The following is a 22,456-nucleotide window of genomic DNA, read 5'->3' on the forward strand; positions in this document are numbered from 1 at the left end:
AGTTAGCCAATAAGGGGCTAGAGATAATGGGCCAGGCAGTGTTTAAATGAATACAATTTCCGTGTGGTTATTTCAGGGATTAAGCTAGCCGGGCGCTGGGGATGCAGCCTGCTCCTCCATACTATAACTATACAGCCCAGCAATTCTCCTTTTATATATAAAGTCCAAGAGGAATTAAAATGCATATCCAACAAAGAATTGTGTATGATGCTCCTACCAGCTCCAAATGTCAGTCAACAGATGAGTAGGCAGAGAAAGTGATACAGTCATGCCACATCATTGTCCTCAGCAGTAACAAGGACAGATGATAAAAACACATCAACATGAGTGAGACTCACAAGCACTGTACGAGATGAAGAAAGCTGCCCCCTTCTCCACCCCGTCCCCCGCTGGTCATCAAAGGCTATATAATGTACAGGTCAGTTTATGTGAGGTTCCTGAAAAAAGGTAAAACTGGAGATTGAGAACCAACAGATGTAAGGATGCTGGTTACATCAGGACCAGGACCGAGGCTATGGTTTGCCAGCTCTGTGAGTTTACTGAAATCCATGAAATCATATGCAAAGTGGGTAAATTTTATGGTGTTCAAATTATACATCCCTAAAGCCTTTCTAAAACATGTGTTCATACAATCAGTCTCTTGTTCAGTCTGGTACACTTTTCCCCCAGTGCCTACGATGTCAGGGCTTTTCTAAAATTTGGCAGTTTCCAGTAGGAACTTATTTGTAAAGTCCATTGGTCTGCTTGTTTGTGTCTTCCAGCTGTTGACCTCAAGGGGACCATTCTACGCTACTGAAAAAAAGCATCGTACAGAGCTATTCGAGAATTCCATAAGAGATGGTTTCTTCATTGTTCACCCTTGGATAAGTGGAGAAGAAATGACTCAAGAGAGACAGTAAACTCTTAAATGTTCTCTATACATAATGGAAGTATATTAGAGCCCAAATACCAAAAACATATATATGTTTTTGTTGTTGTTGTTTGTTTGAGACAGAGTCTCACTATGTAGCCCTGGTTGCTAGAACTTCATAGATCAGACCAACTTTGAACTCACCGAAATCCTTTTGCCCAAATCTGGGGTTAAAGATGTATGCCACCGTGCCCAGGTTGCCTAGGATTTTTTTTTCCATTTGTATTCATAAAATTGATTAACACAAGACATCTGCTCTTTGCCTGAATGATTCAGGGCAAAGGCTGTTAGAGACAGCTCATCCAACAGGAAGGCAGCAACTCTGTGCTCTTGGAAGATTATAACATGCAAGTTCTTGAAGAACAACAACAATGACAACAATAACAAATGATCAAGCATCTTAGAGACAGAGATGGGACCTGTAGCAGGGTTCCTGCCCCATTGTTTCTACTCTAGAGGATGAAGTTGCTTGCTGGGAGGGACTTCCTTAGTTACTTTCTTCGGTGGGCAAAACGATGACCCCAATGACGGATTCTGATCCTGGCACTGTATTCTTTCAACCTTTCAGTTCGTCTCATTTGATGGTGTCAACTGCCCCAAACTTTAATCACAGTAGGATTTATTATTTATTCATTCATTCATTTGCCTGCTCCAGTGCTGGCTATAGTCTTGCTACTTAAGGGGTAGTCTATAGACTATCTCAGAAGCATCAGCCAGAACTTACCAGGGAAACAGAACCACGCTCTGCTCTCGACCTTCATTTAATGAAGATTCTCAAGTGATTCTTACACATATTAAACTGTGGGAAGTTCACATTTTCTTTCCTGTAACTATGCTGCAAATGTAAAAAAAAAAGGCTGAAAGACATTCAGTAATCTAAGTAGAAAATCATTTTCTATACATAAAAGCGTTCTCTGCAAAACTAAATACAATAACAATAAACAGCTTTTCCAGAATGAATTATGAAAGCGATTGAGACAGACAAAACAATGACTTCGTGTCTTGTCTACTGAAATTTTCTGGGCTATTTGTGTTTTTCCTTGCCTTGGAGCTGGTGTTTGGTTTTTGTTTTGCTGTTTCTCTGAGACAGGGTTTCTCTGTATAACATCCCTAATTGTCCTGAAACTTGTAGACTAGCTGGTTTTGAACTCACAGAGATCCATTCCCCTGCCTCTGCCCCTCAAGTGCTGGTAGTAAAAATGTGTTCCACCACGTTAAGCTGCTTTTAATACTAGAAGGTGTAGGAAAGCTACATATTAAAAACATATACCATGTAAATAATTCTTGTTATTCAGACAGCAGAATTGAATTGATTATTTCTCGGCTTACAAGTAGAAGCAAAACTAGCCAAAACCAGCAGTTTCTCTGTATAACAGTTCTGACTGTCCTAGAACTCACTTTGTAGATCAGGCTGGTCTCAAACTCACAGAGATCCGCCTGCCTCTGCCTTACAAGTGCTGAGATTAAAGGCTAGTGCCACCACTGCCAGACTTGCCTATCTGCCTCTTGATTTGCACGCTATCTGAGCTCACCTTGCTGGCTCTCACTAGTCCACCGCCTTGCCAGCTGTTCATCGCCCTAACAACTGAGACTTTCCAGCTAACGGGGGTGGGGGGTGGGGGGGGTGGGGTGGGGTTGATTCTTACTTCCTCCCACCAGGGTCCACTTCTCAATTAAAAGTTTCACAACACCTTAAAAGAAAGCATATCATTACGGGAGCAGCCCAGGTTGGTGCTAAGGGGTAGCAGGTATCTGTCCGGAGCTAATTCTGATTCCCACATTTGTAGACAGGGTAGACGCATCACTATTGCATGAAGACCTCCACTCGTTTGGGGGAGTGAGGCTTTGAAGACGGGGCCTCCCTGGCAGTGTGGCTAGGACCACTCTGCGCCTGCTCAGTCTGTCCGGAAGGACGTGAGTACAGCCTGTGTAATTAGGAAGTAAACACGTGGAAGGCTGGGTGAGGAGTCAGTTTGTGGATGTGTTCATCTTCCTGCCCGGTGCGATGACGCACTCATCTGGCCCCAGGTAGAAGAGGGCAGGATCCTCCTCGGTACCTCAGGCATCTACTGGTTTCAGAGAGGGTGGGAACTGGAGTTCTGGCCCTTGAGCAGGAGACTGGGAAGAGAACTCCGGGTAGCCGGGTGGTGGTGGCGCGCGCCTTTAATCCTAGTATTGGAGAGGCAGAGGAAGGGAGATCTCTGAGCTCTGAGTTTGAGACCCGCCTGGTCTACAGAGACAGTTCCAGGACAGCCAGTGGGGCCTTGTCTTGAAAAACAAAACAAAAAACCACCCAACAGAAGTTCTTGCTTAATGAGCTTTAATAGTAACACTGCTACACAGATACTGAAAGACCTGGATAAATCCAGATCCCTCTAGCAGGAAAAATAGGGCGAAAAATCTAGGTTCAGTGATTCTGTTTCAGGAACTAGCTGAAGATAAAGTTAGATTATAATCTTGAGAAACAGGGAGTTACCTCCCCCCCCCAAGTGATTGTCACTGGTATTTTCGGAATTTTCAATGACGCCCTCTTTTGGATTACTGGGTTGTGGTTTCTTCCCTTAAAAACTCCTTCTCCCAGTTACTCGAGGTCGGATTTCTCCCCTGCGTGGGTTATGAGTCTCGGCCCCAGTGCACTGGTTCCTGTCCTGTCAAATAAACCTCATGTGATTGCAGCAAGGATGGTCTCTCGTGAGTTACTGGTGGTGTGTGTGTGTGGGGGGGTCGTGTTATCTTGAGACTTGAGTGAGAGTCTCCCTACACTGGGGGTCTTTCAATACTACACAAAAAGGAATTTAAAAGTATATAACATTAGCTGCTGATATGTGCTACGGAGAGCAGTAAATCAGGGGGAGGTAGTGATTTTATGTAGCTGGTGTTGGGGACAGCACCCCTACAAAGGTGGAATATGAAGGAAGGAAGGTCATTCAGGTGCCTAGACTGCAGCATCCTGGGTAGAGATAATGGCGAGCCGAAAGGTCTTGGGGCTGGAGTGTCAGGTTCAAGGACCGGCGAGGATGCCCATGAAGTTCTAGCGCAGCCTGTGAGGAAAGGGGATAGAGAGAGCTCAGAAGGGAAATTGGAAGCCAGGTTGTTGCAGGGTCCTAGGGATCATTGAAGGCGACTAGATTTATTCCTCCAGTGAGATGAGGAAGATGTGCTAGTCACAGCTAACCAGAGAAACAGAAATAATAGGATGGGTGGATGATGGCTAAATGACACTATGGGAAGCGGAGGAAGCCCCCAGTGAATGAGGCCCTGAGTGAATACGTGCCATTAACACAGGGATAGCCATGCCAAGGACTCACAGCCTCAGGGTCAGAGGGGTGGCAAAGCCTTCCTGGGGGGTCCCACTGTGAACGTTGATACTGTGTGCAGAAAAAGTCAGCCACAGCTTTCTCCCCACTCCCACCCCTCCAGGATATTTACATCCTGAAGACTGCTTCCCTTCAGAGGCTTCTCCTACTGAGATTAGCTAAACCTGGTCCCTGGATCCAGCTGTACACCACAAACCCCGCCTCCCAGTTCAACTGTACACCACAAACCCCGCCTTCCTGCTCAGCTGTTCACCACAAACCCCGCCTCCCAGTTCAGCTGGGCACCATACACCCTGCCTCATTGTTCTGTTGTGTGCAATAAACTGCCTCTCTGTTCAACTCTATATGATGCACTTGATGAACTTCCAGGATGCCGAAGGACCCCCATTGGAAAACCCAGAATGTCTGTCTGATCTCAGCTTTTCCGTGAGCCTGTGTTTCTGTCCACGCGCCTATGTTTGTCTTTTCTCTATTCCTTCTCTACCGCAGTCAGGTCTGGTCCCAAAGTTGTGCTGGCTGAGGCATAATGCGCTGGAAGACGACAGACACATTTATTGTGGGAGATTGGTTTTCATAGTTAGGGAAGCCAAGAAGTCCCATGGTCTGCCCGCTGACTGGAGAATGAGGAAAGCCAGTGGCATAAATCAGTCTGAGCCTGGGGAGATGAGAAGCAGCGGAGTCGAGGGTGTAAATCTTCGCCCCGGTGAAAGCCTTGGGAACTAGAGCGCGGAGGGGCTGCTGGTCCTCACCCTGGCAGCTATGACATGAGAACCAGCCCTGCCATTATTCACAGGCAGAAGAATAAACAGAACAACAATGAACAATTACACCATATGTTTCCAGTTATTTTTCCCCCCTGCTATAACAGAACACCCAGGCGGGATAAATTGCAAACAGTAGAAGTTGAGTTTGTGGTTCTACAGGCTGGGAAGTCCAGGATGTCTGGCTGGTGAGGAGGGCCTTCCTACTGGATTATAATGGGGTCCAGCGAGTCAAGGCAATGTGTGTGAGACACGGGAGATGCTTTGGCTGAACTCTTTCCCTCTGTACATAACTTACTCTTGTGATAATGGCCTTAATCTATCATAAGGGTACTGTCTTTATGATCTAATATTTTTTCCCACAATGCTGGAAATTGAATCCAGGACCTCAGGCATGCTAGGCTAGCACTCCACCACTGAGCTATGGCTCTAACACCTCTAAGCACATCTTGAAGAGCCAAATCTCTTCATGCTGTTCCAAAGACAATGAAATATAAACCCGAGTTTTGGAGTGGACGTCCAAACCATTAACACCACAGACAGCACGGAGAGGGCCTCAGGGAAGCAGCATATGCCCTTATTTTGACTTTTAAATCTTCTTTCTTATGAAAAGCAGTCAAAATACTTACGTTTCTACTTGGGTTAGGATGGCCAGCTGCGCCTCTCACAGCTTGGCTGGGTCAAATCATTAGGGATGTTTCTCTTGCTTGACTGGGTCAACTCATGCGGTTTATTATTAATGTATGTATGTGTGTGTAATATATATAAATAAGATATATTATATATGTGTGTGTGCACGTGCATGTGTGTGTATGTATGTGGGAATAGTAAAGAAGAACATTGGTTCCTCAGTGCTTTAAGGCGCCCTTCCAGCAGTATAACTTTTGCTCAGATCCGCTCTCTAGGGACTCAGTGGAGTTACAGGCATTACCTAATGTAGTCTGGGTGAGGAGGAGAGATGGGAGGTGCAATACCATTTATTGTATGGGATGAAAACCAAAAATGGATCAGAGGTTTGCACAAGCACACCCAGGGGGCAGAATCAGTCTTGCTTTCCGGCCCTTGATTCACATCTCTCTCTGGTGTCGTCCAGTGTTTCGAACAAACACAATTGTGACGGCAGGCACTTCATTTGCTTTATTCTAAGTTGAATATTCCACTTTCCAATGCCCTTTTGATGTTTTCAAGAGTTTGGGATCGGAAGAATTATTATGGTGGTAAATTTACTAACACCGAGAACAAACAGGATTGTTTGGAAGCCAAGGTTTGTCCTGGGGATGGGTGTGGAAGCTCAGAGAAGGTCATCACTTGACCCCAAGACCCTGTCCTACTCTGAGATTTCACGATAGAGGATCTGAGAAATCGCCAAGGGACTAAGCACGTGCAGCGTCTACTTCAGTGACCTCAAGATGTTTACCTCGTGCACTGAAGGCCTTTGGACAGTTGGCGGGCCACCTTAGTTTTTCTTCCTCAAGGGGAAAAGTGGTCCAGAGGAAAAGAAAATGGAACACCGCATAAAATTGCATGTTGCTGGTGTTTCTCAGACGCTGTTTCCCGTTAACTCTAGTTTCTTCAAGCATTATTGAACAAGATGTAGAAGAGTTCCGTGGCCACTTCCCTCCTATGGGTCTGGAAATAAACCCTGAGCTGGTGGAGGAAAAAAATGTACACAGAATACTTAAGAGCCCCGAGGAAGACACTTTATACAGCCTTGGGGTGGTCGGGGTGGAGGTCAAGGATGGCTTCCTGTAGGAGGTGGTGTCTTCGTTTGGGTCTCAGGTGTGCTATGTTTATCAAGGAGAGGAGATGTGGGAAGAGAGTGGAAGGAGGTAGGACCCTGGCAGCACCGAGGATGCTCGTGGGAGGCGCCATCCTTTTAAGTGGAGCCAGATGGGTCTGCAGAGAATTTTCCTTAGAGTAGAACAAGGGTGGGAGTGGTGGATTTTCCCAGGATTTGGTTTTCTTTTCCATATGAGGATGAAGTAAAGGAGAGTACAATTGAACAAGGTGCATGCAGGGAAGCCTCCATGGCTCATAATACCTTAGCTGGGGGAGAGAAAGTATAGGGGAAGGACTTTTGGGGTCTGGGAATTGGACCCAAGGAAGCAAAGTGGAAAGGTCTGAGATGTGACAATTAAGAGGGTGGTGATTGGATGTGAGGTCACAGGAGGGGTAGGCAGTAGTGAGGTCGAGGGGGCGTGTCCTGAGGTCAATGGCAGGTCAAGACCCTTGGGAGAGCATCAGTGAGCAGAGAGAACTTAGTTACTGGGAGCTTCACCTATTCTGTGTGAATATTAAAATCACAAGGGCATGTGCCAAGATGCATTAATCTCCTATTGCTGGCGTAGCACACCATGGGAACTCAGTGGTTTAAAACACATAAAAGCCATGTATTATTTTCTTTGGGGTAGAAGTCTAACCTAGGCATCCCTTGGTTGATATCGAGGGCTGTAAGAGGGATCACACCTGGAGACTGTCTCCTGTCCTTTGCAGATTGGGCAGGGTTACCTCCATTCCTTGGCTGGTGGGCTCTTCCTTCATCTTCAGAGACACTGACAATGAGTGGAGTCCTCCTTTGGGACACTTTGCTTCTGTTTTACTTTGGTTAACCTTTGACACCATATATATATATATATATATATATATATATATATATATATATATATATATGTCATGTGTGCATGTGTGGAGCATGTTCGTGAGTGTATGCTTTCATAGGTGTGTACATGGACAGAGGTCAACAGAGTGTCTTCCTTAATTCCTGTCCACCTTAATTTTGGGGACAGGGTCTTTCAGTAAATCCAGAAGGTATCAATTTAACTAGTGGGTGTGGCCATTGAGATCCTGGGATCCTCCCCGTGGCTCCTCCCTCCTCCTGGCACTGGAATTACAGATGCACTTGGCTGAGCTCAGCTTTACCTGGTGTCGATGCTGGGGATCCTGGCTCAGAACCTCAGGCTTGCACAGCCGGCATGCCAACATCCAGTCGGCACCCCTCCCCCACATTCTACCTCCTTTAAAGCCAGTTCATTAGCAGTCTTCATTCTGCCTGCCACCTAACTCCCCCGTTTCCTTATATCATGTCCCTAGGTCTAGGTCGACCATAACAAACCTCACAGGCTGCAAGCTTAAGTCGCAGAAACCTTGGCAGCTCTGGTTTCTTCCCAGATCTGTCTGCTTGTCGTGTAAATAGCATCCTTCATGCTATAGCCTCCTCAGGCCTGTACAGGTCAAACCTCTGGTCTGGTCTTATCACAGTTCCAGCTAGAAGAAGGAAGGCTTCATTTTAATACAGTCCACCTTTAAAGGCCCCTCTAAGTACAGCTCTATGATGCTGTGTTGTGGCTTACGGCTTCAGTATATAAATTTTGGGAAGACACAATTCAGCCCCATGACACTGTGTAACGTAGTCACACATCAGAGGGATTTGGACCTGGGCATCCCCGGAGCCCTTTGTCTGCCTGTCGCTGGAGGGATGTTGAAGATGGTGTCACTCATGCTGCTGCTGAAATCGTCAAGATTTGAGGGCAGGTACAGGGTGTGTAGAGGTGACAACATAGGGAGGTCTGGAATGCGATGGCGGGGAGCCTGGCTGGGCTAGCGAATTACTAGGAGCCGGTCATATATACAATGGGGCACCACTTGAGATGCATGCAGGAGAATCAGGCCCCTCAGGAGGGAGCAAAGCATAGTTAGGGCAAGAAGCTGACCAGGATTTGAAGAGACAGGGTTGAGATTTCAGGGTCATATGAGACCAGGGGAAGTTTTGATATATAGGAGGCAAGAGATAAAGGCATAGAGAGAGGGACATAAAGGTGTCAACAGGAAGTTGGGCGGTGGTGGCGCATGCCTTTAATCCCAGCACTCGGGAGGCAGAGACTGGTGCATCTCTGCGAGTTCGAGGTTAGCCTGGTCTACAGGGTGATTTTCAGGACAGGTTTCAAAGCTACAAAGAAACCCTGTCTTTAAGAAACAAAACAAAACAAAACGGTGTTAACTGGGCTATGGAACATATTACTTGGGGCCTCCTCTGACTCAGCTGCTGGGGAAGATTATTTCCAGGTGTGGGACTTTTGTTTACGCTGCATCTGTTTAACTCTGTGAAGCTGTGTTACTGTGTTACCGCGCCTGTCTAAAACTCCTGATGCTCCTAACAAAGAGATGAGCGGCCAATAGCGAGGCAGGAGCAAGGATAGGCGGGGCTAGTAGGCAGGGTATCAATAGAAGGATGACCAAGTAGCAAGAGAACAAGGAGAGGAGGACATTGTGGTCAGTCACCCAGCTACACAGCCAAGTCATGGAATAAGACTGAAAGACATACAGAAGGAAGAAGAGATAAAAGCCCAGAGGCAAAAGGTAACTGGGATAATTTAAGAAAAACTGACAAGAAACAAGCAAAACTAAGGGCAGGCATTCATAAGTAAGAATGAGTCTCCATGTGTGATTTATGTGGGACCTGGGTGTGGGTCCCTCAAAAAGCAAAAGGAGAAAAACATCCCACAACACCTTGGTTTTGCAGAGCTGGGAAGACTTTGCCCACTGTCACTTGGCTCATAGATACCCTTACTCCCCTTCTTACTCCCGTGCCAGGACAACAGGCTACTTGTAGGAATTAGAGAGAACGAAAGAAAAGCAACAGCAATGCTCCAAGATATTCCCAGGCGCCCAAGTAACCACTGGCATTCTCATAAATGGACTATGCTTTTAAGGAAGCCATGGGCTTGGAGCTTTGCAAAGAATGTGCTTCCTTACAGCTAAGCAGTTAACTGCCAGTCCTGCAGTCCTGGAACCTCCCAAGGGGCACTCTGTGACTCCCCATCCGGTTCTTCACAAGGCCACCAACTAAAACTGGGACTGACGGGGCTTCCCAGCACGAACACAGCTGGCACATGATAAGTGCAAAGCTGTAACCAGGGCAAATATTTGCTCGTGGGGCGACTGTGCAGAATACGTGAAGCCGAGCTTGTTGCCATGAACGGCTCCTGCCTAAACCTTGCTGGCTTCGGAGTTGCGGTCCAACTGCCATGTTTTCAGCGGCGTGGCAGATGAGGACAGCATTTCACAGCTTGATCTGCAAACACACTCTACCTGGGGGGGGTGCATTTGAGGGAGCTGGCTGGGCTGTTTAGACTTGAATTCAGTGAGTGTCAAAAAGTGGACCCCTCCTTCCTCTAAGTACTTTCTACTTCTTTTGGAAAATGGTTTGCTGTTGTTATTTTGTTTTTTTTTTTTTTTCTGGATTAGAAGATCTGCAACTCAGTGTTTGCTCTAAATAGTTATGAACATTAGCCTGAACACTTGCTTGCCCTTCCTTGCTGGTTTTTCTATTCCCACATGCAGCTTCCGGTGCAGAAAGCCAAGGAGGGGAACACATTCTCCCAAGGTAGCCTTCTGCTGTAAGACCCCCTGACACTATGAGGGCCCAGCTCAAACTGTGCAAGGGGGCATACCTGTTTCTTTTTATGCCCCCATTATAGCATTTTTGAATTTGGGATTTTAAAAGGTGATACCCTAGTGAAAAGGAAGGGCTCCCCCAGTTCTTTCCACTCTGGCTGCCCCGCTCATGGGTTCCACATGTCACAAAGAGTCTGTCTTTCTTAATTACTCATATCTTTTACTTTGAATGACAGGAATCTATTTCCCCGCCCCAAGATTGCCCTGCTGAAGCCACACGTGTCCCCAGCTTTTCCTACAGCTAGCAACAGCAACACTAATAAGTGCCCTCCATGACTCCCTGCTTAGCAACAGGACCGAGCCACCCCAAACCTTTCAGAATATCTTCCTCCTAGACCCAACTGTTTTTTTAAAAAAAATTCACATTTCTCCCACTCCAGGGCTTTGCAGAGGAGCCAAGATCAGGAACTGCTCCGGAATGTTTTCTGTGGCGCCCGCTCTGTTGGAGATGTTCACCCTTGCAGGTATGTTTCCCGTCTCATTTCGGAGGGCTGAGCACCCTGTCCGTATTTCAGTGCCTGCTCCACCGTCGCCAGTCCCAGGCTTCTCCAGCCATCCCAGCTCACAGGGCTCGCTCTCTGCTCAGTCTCCAACTCAGTTTCCAGAGGGTTAATGACCACAACATACGAAGCACCTTGTTTTGGTTTGTTTTAAAAGGCAAGGAAAACAACTCAAGCAAAAATGTAATAAGGAACGAAATAGAATATTCAAAGGAAGTGATACAAATGGCCAATAGACTTATGAAAGTATCCAACATCCTTAGCCGTAGGGGAAACGAAAATTAAGGTTGTTTCTCGTCGCAATCAGAATGACTATCATCAAGAAAGCAAATGACGACAAGTGCCGGCGAGGATATGGAGAAAGACGAACCTTATCTCCTATGGTAGGGGTGTAGCTTTGGTACGGCCACTAGAATGTCGGTGTGGAGGTGTATTATGAAACCAAAAACAGCTATCTCATGACCCAGCTACACCACTCCTGGGTGAACACCCAAGCAACTCATATCCTACTTCAGAAGTATTTGCACATTGATGCTTCTTGCTCCTTTATACCAAGGGAATGGAATTGGCCTAGATGTCCATCAACGTGAAGGAGAGTGAGAGGGACTCAGGGAGATAAGGGAGGCGAAAGCAGGCTCTATGATATGGGGCCTGCTTGTTTTTGGAAGACATTGACAAGGAAAACATTACTAGGAAGGCAGATGGGGGTTGGAGGTTGGGTTGGAGGTGGGTTGTATCTAAACAGGACCAATAAGGGGAAGGGGAGGACCCAGGGGCTCTTTACCCAAGTCAGATTCTGTTTAGCTCCCTCTGTCCACACACCAAGAGCATGATGTAGTACTTTATTCCCCGTCTTCTGTTTCCACTGGGAATATGGAAGGTGGTGGACGCCCTCCTCCCCAGTGGGGATGGAGGCATTGATCTCTCAAGGCCAAACAGGTTTTTTCTTTTAGAACAAGGGTGGAGGCTTATGCCACCTCTCCTAAGCCAAGAAACACAGGGACCCAGACCCCCAGGAACATTTAACTTTACAGGAAGGAAGGAAGGAAGGAAGGAAGGAAGGAAGGAAGGAAGGAAGGAAGGAAGGGCAGGCACAGACTGCCACCCCACCCTCCCCACCCCCCCTCCCGCCACACACACACACTGTAGGCCTGGGAAATGTCCATAGGGAAGGTCACTGCTTTACTCTTGGGCGCTTGAACTCTGGGTAACTGAAGTGTTGGCACCTGGTAATAGGCTGTGTGTGTGTGGAGGGGGTGCTGTCTCACTCTGCTTTGTGTCTTAATCCATTCTAGCATAGAGGCCATCCCGAAAGAGTCTTGGAAGTTTTCTAGTGTAGAGAAAAGAAATTGATTCTAAATTTCCTTGTGGTCAAGGTGGGGAGTGCCTGAGATGCAAATGGCGGGGAGTGACCAGAAGGGAAAAGTTCTGTCTCTGTAGCAAGGCATCCCTGAGGGGCTTTAGCTGTCTGTCCTGAGCCCACGTGGCTTCCGTGGTGGTGACAGCACAGATGTTCCCGCCACACATACACCCCTTCTCCAGCTCCTCCTCCCCGTGTCCATGCTGTCTGTGCAAAGCTCTCTGTTGGCCTTGAAAAGCCGCTGGACTCTGAAGGTCCTCAGGGGAAGAAAATGACAAGATCCCGGTGTGGGGCTCTGCAGTGGGAAGCTAGCCTAAGCACAAGGCCCTGGGTTCCACCCCCAGCCCTGCAACAGTCAATCCATAGAGAAAATGAGGGACCATCTGCCTCTGCACCTCAGTTTCAGAGAGTTACTGATTCCTGAAGGAGACTTTAGAGTTTCCCCAGCCATGCGTCTCTAGCCTTAGAGGCCAAACCCTGGGGAACTCGCGGGAATTTCCAGCGGCCCAGGGCCAGGTGCAACCAAAGCTGCTGCTAGAACAGCTAGAGGCAAAGGCGGGATCAGTTTGCCTGGGGTTGGAGGTTGGAGATGAGGGCTCTGCTGGGTCTTAAAGCCTGCTCTTTCCTTTTGCTTCTCTGTTTTGCCCTATTGGTTTATCTTCACTGTATTCAAGGGGGCACAATAAAGAAACTGCCGACATGACCTCTCCATGATATGGTCAAGGTTTTTATTATAGGTGTGTGTGTGTGTGTGTGTGTGTGTGTGTGTGTGTGTGTGTGTGTGTGTGTGACAGAGAGAGAGACAGAGAGACAGGGAGAAGGAATATTGCCAGAGGGGTCTGGAAGAGGAGCGAGAAACAAGAGCAGAGAGAGAAAAGACTGAACGTGGCCAGGACCAGGGAAGCCAGGAGAGGAGATAGAGATTAGAGCGTAAGAGAGAGCATAAGAGAGACTAAGTGGGAGCAAGTGAGAGAGCGTAATAAAAACAAGAGCAGAGACTAGTGAGAATAGCTGGGCTATAAGGAGGAGTAGCTGGGAGAGAGAAGCCCATGAGGGGGGCAGTTGAGAAGGATCAGGATGCTAGGGTGAACTTTGAAATGTATAACAGGTACTTTTGTGATGCCGAGGAAGCCTGGAGACCAGCATGGGCTTTGATAATACTGAGAGGTGTCGGGTAGCCATCTGTCCCTTCTGCCAGAGGTAAGGGAAATGACCCTTCCGGTAGATGGGAACTGGTTTCACAAGTTTCTGAGCAATGCTGGCATTTATCTATACCCCAGGAGTCCTATAGTCCAGCCTCAGCTCACATACTTGGACTGCCTTTTGGAATTTGGGGGAGTGGAATTTCCTTTGGATCTGATACTTGCTGACTGCTGTTGTTTCTGCCCCATCATACTCCGGACACCCCTATTTTTGCCTCCACTTTCCAGTTGGCTATGGTATAAACCGATCAAGGCAAAAGAACATCCCATATTCTCTCCATTGTGGGTAAATTGCTCACTCTAGGGCTCATCACACTTGCTTTCAAGTTGTAAAATTGAGGCAAAAGGGAATATTTGCTCCAGAAATTCTTTGAATCGGGGATCTTCCATGGGCAAGACAAGCTTGGGAGTTCATTAAGGTCACGGGATATTAAAACATCTCATTGGTCAGAGAAAACATTGTCAACAGGCATCCCTTCTTAAAGGTCACTAGTTAGGAAGGAGAGGATAACGAGAATCTACTCCCATGTCTACAAAAACTCACCAGAGGACTGTGTGTGTGTGTGGTTTTCTGGAAGGTTCTAATTTATCTTGTCTCGATGGAGAGTCATCAACAAAGACTCCCTGCCCAGGTGCCTAAGCATAAACTGGAGAATATAAAAGTGGTCTGGGTAGGAAAATCGATCAGTATACTAAATGTGTAAGCCAGCAGGGCAGGGAGTCTCCACCGCTGTGGGTGGATCCCGGCTGAGGACGGAGAGCTGGATGCGCTGGTTTCCTGCTTGGGTGAGGCACCGGAGACTGTGGTGGGTCCCCATGTTTCTGAGTACTTCACAGTTTCTTTAAGTGTTGTCCAAAAAGAAAACACTTTCAGGGCAGCCCCTCGAAGCAACAGAGGGGTGAATTAGGTGTCACAGAAACCATTCATGCCTGCGAGGCCAGGACAAGAAGAGTTAAGCGCTGGGGATCTGGGGTCAGAAGGCAGTGTTCTGAGCCCCCACAGTGAGGGATCCTCATTTTAGGTTCTCATTTCTTGTGGGACATCTAGTATCACCTCTGCCCTGTTCCTGATGCTTTTCTGCCTTAGCTTGCACCCCTTTGGGCTGACCCCGGCCTGGTCATGGGATCTCTGGAGGGCAGAGGATGGTGTTATCCTTGTGCTGGCCAACCACGAGTGTCCTCAAAGACGTCCACTGGTGGCATGGTGGACCCTTCTGTTCTGATGATCCTTGAGACGATGACCACTTTCCCTTCTAATTGGGTACCGCCCTGCTCCGCTAGGATAGTTTTAGGCCTCTCCCCGTTGAAGGGTCACCCTCTCTGTGACTATTTCCTGCCTGAAAACTCTGGCCTCGTGACTGGATAGTGAGAGACAATAGGGGAGGTGGTTCTGAGTAGCCAGTTTCTGTTGAAGCATGGGCAGAGGCAGGGGCCAAGTTACAGAAGACGGAGTTTACATAACCACAAGTCATCTCCTCGCTAGGCCTCCAGCATGGTCATCTGAGAACCAGATAGGCATGTGATGGGCACAAGAGACAGACCTGTGAGGGAGAGCCAACCCTGCCCATGGCAGCTGTGGCTGATCGGGGCTAGGAATTCTAATTGTTTCTCTGAGATCTCTGCAAAGGACACTAGAAGAATTTCTGCATGGGTCGGTGTATGGGCCCCAGAATGAGGCAGAACCTGAATTCTCAACTTCTTAGAGCTACCTGTAAAGCATTCTCCCCAGTAGGCGCTCGGCCATTTGTACTCTAATGGCAAGAGTCGGCTTACCATCTACGTCTGCCTCTGACTCCAGCTCCATAAACTTGAGTGAGTTACAAACCACTGGACAGCACCCATCACATAGCACGTGCTAGGTGGACTCAGTACACGGGGCTTCGGGAGCCTCTCGGGGTTCGTGTGGTTTAAATATCACATTGAGACATAGAAAGTGGATCTGTGACAAGACGAGCATCCTGAGGAGCAGTGACATCAAGAATCTTGGATACAAACAGAACTATGAGCAACCTGAGACCATGTCCCTGTGGGAAGGACAGGGTGGCTCTAAGAACACCTAAAGGAGTAAACAGAGAGATGGCAGGGGACAAAGCTGCGGGCAGACATGGAAGCCCCGCTCCCTAGTCCTCACCTCTTCCTGGGACAGTCTAGACACTTGCTGATCCCCACTCTTAGGCTAGAGAATGCCTGGTGGGCTAGGGAATGTGGGTAGGGGAAGAGCAACCCTGACTCAATACTTCCCTGTCTTTTCTCCTCTGTCATGTGGATGGGACCAACCAACTCCAAGATTCCCCCAGAATTGTCACTCAGTTGCATCCTTAAAGCATAGTAAATTTTTCAGGTTGTCTGCTTCCAAGTGGAGGTGTACACACGGCTGATTGTGGATACAGTTGTCAGGGAGTAGGGAACTACGAGTCTAACCTAGGGTCTTAGGTTAGACATCAGTAGATAGTCTTTTGTTGGCTTTATCCTCCTTGATCATATATGTATCTTATAAGGTTGAAAGATTCTAAAGGGGAAATTATTTCCTGCTTCTGGTCAATCACTATACTAGCCAATGAATGATAAGACTTATCTGGATGATTAAAACTCATTGGGACAGATCTATAATGGTCATAAGGACAGTTGCTTCAGAACCAGCCCATTGTCACTGATCCAACAGCAAATCTCCCACTCCATGTAAAGCACTAATTCAGTTTGATGGAAAAACAAATGCCATCTGCAAAATTTCTTGTGATATCCGAGCTCGCTGGGAGCTGACTGTAGAGATCAGATTTGGCCCAATCTCTAGACCCAAACATGTTTGTCTCAGTGTTCCCCAGAAGCCCCTTTCCCGAGTCCAGCTGGCCCACTGACTCTGTGGCAGTGGGAACAAACCAGCCAGAGTGAAATCGCTGTCGCCAACTCTCATGATCTAAAGCTCCTCCACTTACATTCATTCTACATCAAAGCACAAATATGGCAGATCATTCATGTACCATGTAAAGAATGTCTTGTGTTTTCTTCTTAAGGATTACTTGGGAATGTGCCAAATCTCATGATTTAACAGTCTATACAAAGGCGCTGTTATGTATGCGTAGATCTCTGGGTGGGGGGCAGGGCTGGGGCTGACACTGAAGCAGAGTTAGGAGGGTATAGGAGACAAAGAAAGCAAAGCCAGGCTCTCTGAGATGGCAGCGGCTGGTACCCAGAAGCTGTTGTGTGAAGATACAGCCAGAAAGCATGGTTGGGGGGGGGGGTCTCAACAGGACTAAGAGGAGAAGGGGGAGAATCCAGAGGCCCTATAAAATACCCAAACTCGAGGCCATTTAGCAAACGGCCAGCCTTAAGGCCCCTCCCATCCTGAAGGTCAGCTGCTTGATCTTCTGTCTTTGTGCTAACTGGGTGATCCTCCAGATGACCACCACCAGCACCCCAGTTACAAACCAATGAACAGACAATGAAAACGTGGCATGAAGACAAAAGGGAATTTTATTCATCGCTAAAGAAAGATGAAGTTATGAAATTTGTAGGAAAGTGGATGAAACGGGGAAATACTAAGTGAGGTAACCATATGCAGATTGTAGCCTCTCTTGTATATGTACATGTGTCGGCAGAGCTCAGGAAATGGGAAAGGGGCCCACGTAAGGAAGAAAGATTCTTTAAGGTGTGTGTGTGTGGGTGTGTGTGTGTGTGTGTGCGTGTGCGCGCGCGCGCGTGTGTGCACGCACGTACGCGTGCATGCATGTGTAGTAAAATGTATGTGATGCAAAAGTGGATGTTAAAAGGCTCAAGCAGGGATGGGGGAAGGGAGCTGAGGGAGAGAAAACTAGGGGTAGGATGAACGAAGAAGGATGCATAAAAAAGCCATAAGGAAATCTGATACGGTAACCTAGTCAAAAAATAAAAATCTACAAGATTTAAAGCGAAGCACCTTCTGGGTTCATGAAGCTCTTCCCCAGAGGTCTAAAATTATTAAATAAAAGAAATCCACTGCTGGTGTGGGTTATTTCCTGAGTTGTTGGTCCTGGAAGCTGCTGAGTCCCCCAAAACAATTCAGACATGGTCATTGCTTGCTGTTCATTGGCCACCAGAATTAGATGGTGAGAGTCTATTACTGATGGAAACACGCGCCTTCATCACTAGAAACAGAAACATCAAGCTGAGACTGAAGCGTTCTCCATCCTGGCTAGCCCTGGTAGGGCTGGCAGGTGCCATGCAGGCTACCGGGAGAACTGTCATTACCACTCATTATACATCCTACTTGACTGTCAACCATGTATGCTGGGTTACTGACCCATCCGGGCAAGACAGGCTTACCGGTCCAATAGTAGTAAGTCTGTTATGGGGAGGTAACTAACAGCTTTCTGATTGGATGTGATGCTCACTCCACAGGAGGGAATTCATGTCTGGTACTGTACTTTTGATCAGGTCAAACCCTGTGGCCGGTGGTGGGGGGAGGGGGGGGTCATGGTCCCTAGTTGGGAAGCTACTCAAGGCACCCATTAAGTTGCCTTCTGAGTAACTTATTTATGCCCATTGATTAGTGCTGCGTTGGCTCTGGTCAGAGAAGACTCTTTCGGCAGTGGTCAGTGGTGACCGCAGAGACTCCTAACTGGTTAAAGTACCAAGAATGGGATGGCTATTAAGTGCTTAGCCGTGAGGGGGGCCATCTGTGTCACACACCACCCCAGCACTCGAGGAACATCTAGAAGAAGGGACAGAGAGAATGTAAGATCCAGAGGAAGTAAAGACGTGGGTATGGAATCCTGACTTCTGGGCATGGCATAGCTGAGACATTCTTGAATGCTAAAACTGGGATTGCCTGTATAAGATTGGTCCCGTCAACGCCCTGTCATGGAGTGGGGAGTGGATCATGTTGACTCATGTTTTTTTCAAGATTTAGACCTAGTCAGTGGTTGATGTGGGAGGGAGAATTGCTGGCTTTGGTGTAGCCACTGGAAAGGGGTTCATGTTCCTGTCCACAACCCTGACCCATGTCCCTTCAGGCAGCCGTAAAACCGTGACAATCACGCAGACATGTAGAGGAGGGTTAGTTGGCAGGAGGAAGGGAATCAGAGGTGACATGGGGCCAAGGGAGAGGGAGTATGGTCAAAATGCATTTTATACATGTATAGAAATGTCATAATGTACAATGAATATAAATTCATAAACAGCATCTCACACCCCAGCCAGAGTTGCAGAATGGGAGCGTATCTTTTCTTTTTATGATACTTGGGATCGGGTAGAGGCTTTGTAGACCCTAGCGCTTTGTTCCTGGGAGGTACTTACTTTTGATGTTTTCATTTTGAGTCATCTCACTAAATCTGTAGGCCGGACAAGCCTCGAACTTGTGACCCTTCCACCTCAGTTCTGGAGTGCCTGGAATTACAGTCCTGTATCACCAGCCCCGGCCCAGAGTCTGCACTGTGAACAATGTCTTAGGTGGTTCCTGAGTCTGAGTACGTGAGAAGCATCCCCTACTCATGGGCAGGCACATGAGCTGTCTGGGCTGGCTTATTTGGGGTCCTCTTAGGTCAGTCAGCTTTCTGTGACGAACAGATCAGGGAGGTGATTGGTTTACAGAGATGGAAGGTTTGTGAGGTTCTGCTACAGTGGACCCTGTCACTCTCAGGGATGAAGGAGAGACGTTTCTCTTCTTATGGCAAGGACACAAAGAGATAAGAAAAGGACTGGGATCCCATAATCTCCTTCTAGAGTATGCTCCCAGTACCCTGAATGCCGTCTACTGGGCGCCACCTCCCTAATATGCTGGGGTACAACAAGCCTTGTAATGTGGACTTGGAGGACCTCCTTCTAAACTAGTGTTCCACAAAGGCTGAGTCCACATATTGCTACTTTGTCTTCCCAGAGCACTGAACATGGTCCTTATGGACAACAGTCCCCTCGGTTGGTGGAGAGATTTGAGAGGGCGAGACCTTCAAATGTGTGAAAGAGAAGTACACTCAAACACACGGATACGCACAGATGCACACACACAAAACCACATACACACGAGAGAGAATGACCAGGCAGCAGCCGGTCCGTATATTACGGCTTGTGCTCTGCACCCTCAGCTGAACATTTAGTACCTGGCTCAGTGCTGTTGGCTCGTACCTCTTAGGGACTATCTCAACACACCCTCACATGCTACTTGACTTTGCTCTTTCTCTTTGAGAACTTTCTTGATCCCTTGTCTAAAGTCTTACGCCTCTCCAATCCTGCTTTAACAACGACCGTAACTCTTTGGGGTTTCCCCTTTGCAGGCCACCCACACTTTGCAGACGGGGATGTTAGCCCTCAGACCTCCCTGGGAAATCTGGTGCAGAAGGGGGAATTCTGCAATGCCACAGAAAAGGCATAGGGCCGGGGAGTGACTTTACGACTGGGGCTCAGCCCCAGATTTATTCTGCTTGCAAAGCCATTTCAGTCACTTTCAACTTCATTAGCCCGCACCTTATGGGTTGTTAAGGAAGAAGCATCACCAGCCTCGTTTCCAGGGGTCATCTTGACACAGAGAGGGTGACCACTGGACAAACCAACGCTGATACTCGAGCCTTCTCTCTGCGGGTGGCCAGAGGACGTTTTCGCTGTGGCCACAGACTTCTGGTTGTGCTCCCGACCCTCGTTTCACAGACAAGGAGCATGACTGGTGGTCTGGAGATAGCCACAGTCTAGGCTGGGCTGAGTGAGTGAAGGAAATAGTCATCACGAAAATTGGTTTTGCTCAGTGACTTTGAGAAAGCGCTTGGTGCCATAGATACCACTGGCCAGTAATGATCACAATCCTACCTCTGTGAAACTCAGAGATTCTTGGAGACCACAGAAGCTTGTTCTCGGCAAAGAGAATGTCACCGTCGTGGAAATGATCCAACCAGACCTTCAGTGCCCAGGCATCCTCTGGACACCCTTGAGCTATGAATCCATCCGTGTGCCTTAAGTAAAGAAGGGCAAAGCTACCCCTAGAGATCAAAATTCCAATCCCGCTACTGCTGGGCTGTGCTTATCCAAGCTTTACTATAGTGGGTGCTGTGCCCTGCTTTTGCTTTAGTACAGACCCACCCTGCAGTGTCATCAAGTGGTGTCACACAGGAATCCTGACCCAAGTCACTGCCGTCTGTGTGATGTGCTCAGATGAAACCTTCAGGTCCTACAGGAAGGTCCTGCAGGCATCCCCCTTCCCTGACCTCAGATTGGGCTGCGGTGTTTTATGATGTGCACACGCCATCCGAGCCCTTTGATGCTACACAGCGCACCGTAGAAACCGCATCCACCTGCCTTCCTCAAAGCCTTCCAGCCCAGGCTTCAGGATGTAGTGTGTCCTCTGCTTCTTGCGGGCCATTCTGAAATGCTTCAGTTTCACGCATTAGCAGCTGCATTGGTCCCGGGCTGGGATTTTGACTCCAATAGCGGAGAGACGGCCTGTGTAAATGTGTGTCTCTGTGTTCACGGAGACAGTGATGCAATCAGGCAGAGGCAGGTCACATTCTGCTGCATATACAGGAATCCCCAGGGACCGCAGATAGGCTGTGAGTCACTGCGCTTTGCCTGTAAACACAGTCCCGTCCCAGAGCTGTGTCGTGGCCCCGGAGGCAGGTGCAGAGTACCTGTTTTGCTTTTAAACTGTGTGCGTGTTATGGTAAATACTGTTTTACCTCCTTGATTTTATGTAACACTTTATGTTTTCCAGGCCTCTTCCAACTGTTACCTCATTTCATCTCCTAAATAGCCCTGCCAAATAAACAGTTATCATCTCCATCTGATAGGCGAAGAAAGAAACTCCGAGGTCATTTAATGTGATGCTTGGCGAACGCTGGTAATGAATACCTTTGAACAATTCCGACAGAGCCCGAGTCTGGACTTTAAATTATTTTTTATTACAGTGCTTATATACAAGTGTACGAATAGGGAAGAGAGCTGTGCATTACGTACACTCATGCCCATTACACCATCAGGAAAATATTTACCGGTTAAATGCAAACACGAAAACATTTAACCTGACAACATCCGCTTCATGCGTGTGGCGATGTTTGGTGGAAGCGGACTTGCTTGCGTTGGGCTTAATTGTAGAGCAAGGCATCTGTTTTTCATGCCACTTGCCAGCATGGCTCCTGGGTACACTGAAGTTGCTGTGCTTGGCACAGGCGTGGTTCTTCCATTTTAACCTCACCTGCTTCTAAACCACGGCAGGGTCAGCCAGATGAAAGGGATAAACCAAATGCCGTGTTGAAAAGTTATAAAAAGCCCAAATGATAAACTCTTCATGGTATAGTTGCCCGAATGACTTCTGCGATGAACCACTGGCGATCGGCACAAATTTAAAAAGGATCTGTTCAATGTATCTGCTTGTGAGGGTCAATTGCTCTGAACTGCGGCTCTGTTTGATGCTTCCATGCTCTCAATGTGATGGTTCATTTGATCGTCAACTTGACTGGGACAAAGAATACCCAGAGAGTCATTAAAAATACCGAAATTGTTTGAATGCATCTCTGGTGGCGTTTCTGGAGGAGGTCACCATTTAAATCAATGGAGGGAGCAGAGCAGATGGCCCCGCCCACTTCAAGGTGGGTGGCATCATCCGGTTTGCCTAAACCCCGGACAGAACAAAAAACGACAGAGGAAGAAGCAGCTTTTCTTACTGCTTGAGCCGAAGAATCACATCGATCCGTGAGATCCAGGACTGACTCCTTCCTCCTGTGATCCACCCCTGCTTACTTGTTCAACCTTCTCTTGGTTTTTCTGGCGCTCCAGCTTCCAACAGCAGATTTGGAGACTGTGTAACCCTGTTAGGGAATTGCTATGATAAATCTCTCATATAAATTTATCTATATTATTTATCTACCTACTTACCTACCTGTTTTCTATTGGTTGGTTTGACTCACAACTACCATATTTCTCCATTTGAACTAATTTTATTAGCAAGCACTTTTAAGACTATCGGGGGCCTTGAGTACCCCCTCAGGGCTCAGAATT

General features: G+C 47.6%; 1 long non-coding RNA gene across 1 annotated transcript; it reads left to right on the forward strand.

The window, feature by feature from the left end:
* The first annotated feature begins 9,215 nt into the window (after window positions 1–9,215).
* LOC146892198 (uncharacterized) lies at window positions 9,216–22,320 on the forward strand. The gene is made up of 3 exons (XR_015004670.2): window positions 9,216–9,344; window positions 10,823–10,906; window positions 21,174–22,320. It is a non-coding gene; the product is annotated as an uncharacterized LOC146892198 (long non-coding RNA).
* Window positions 22,321–22,456: the final 136 nt, after the last annotated feature.

The sequence above is a fragment of the Myodes glareolus genome, chromosome 12 (assembly GCF_982192425.1).
Source record: "Myodes glareolus chromosome 12, mMyoGla1.1, whole genome shotgun sequence".
Taxonomy (NCBI): Eukaryota; Metazoa; Chordata; class Mammalia; order Rodentia; family Cricetidae; genus Myodes; species Myodes glareolus.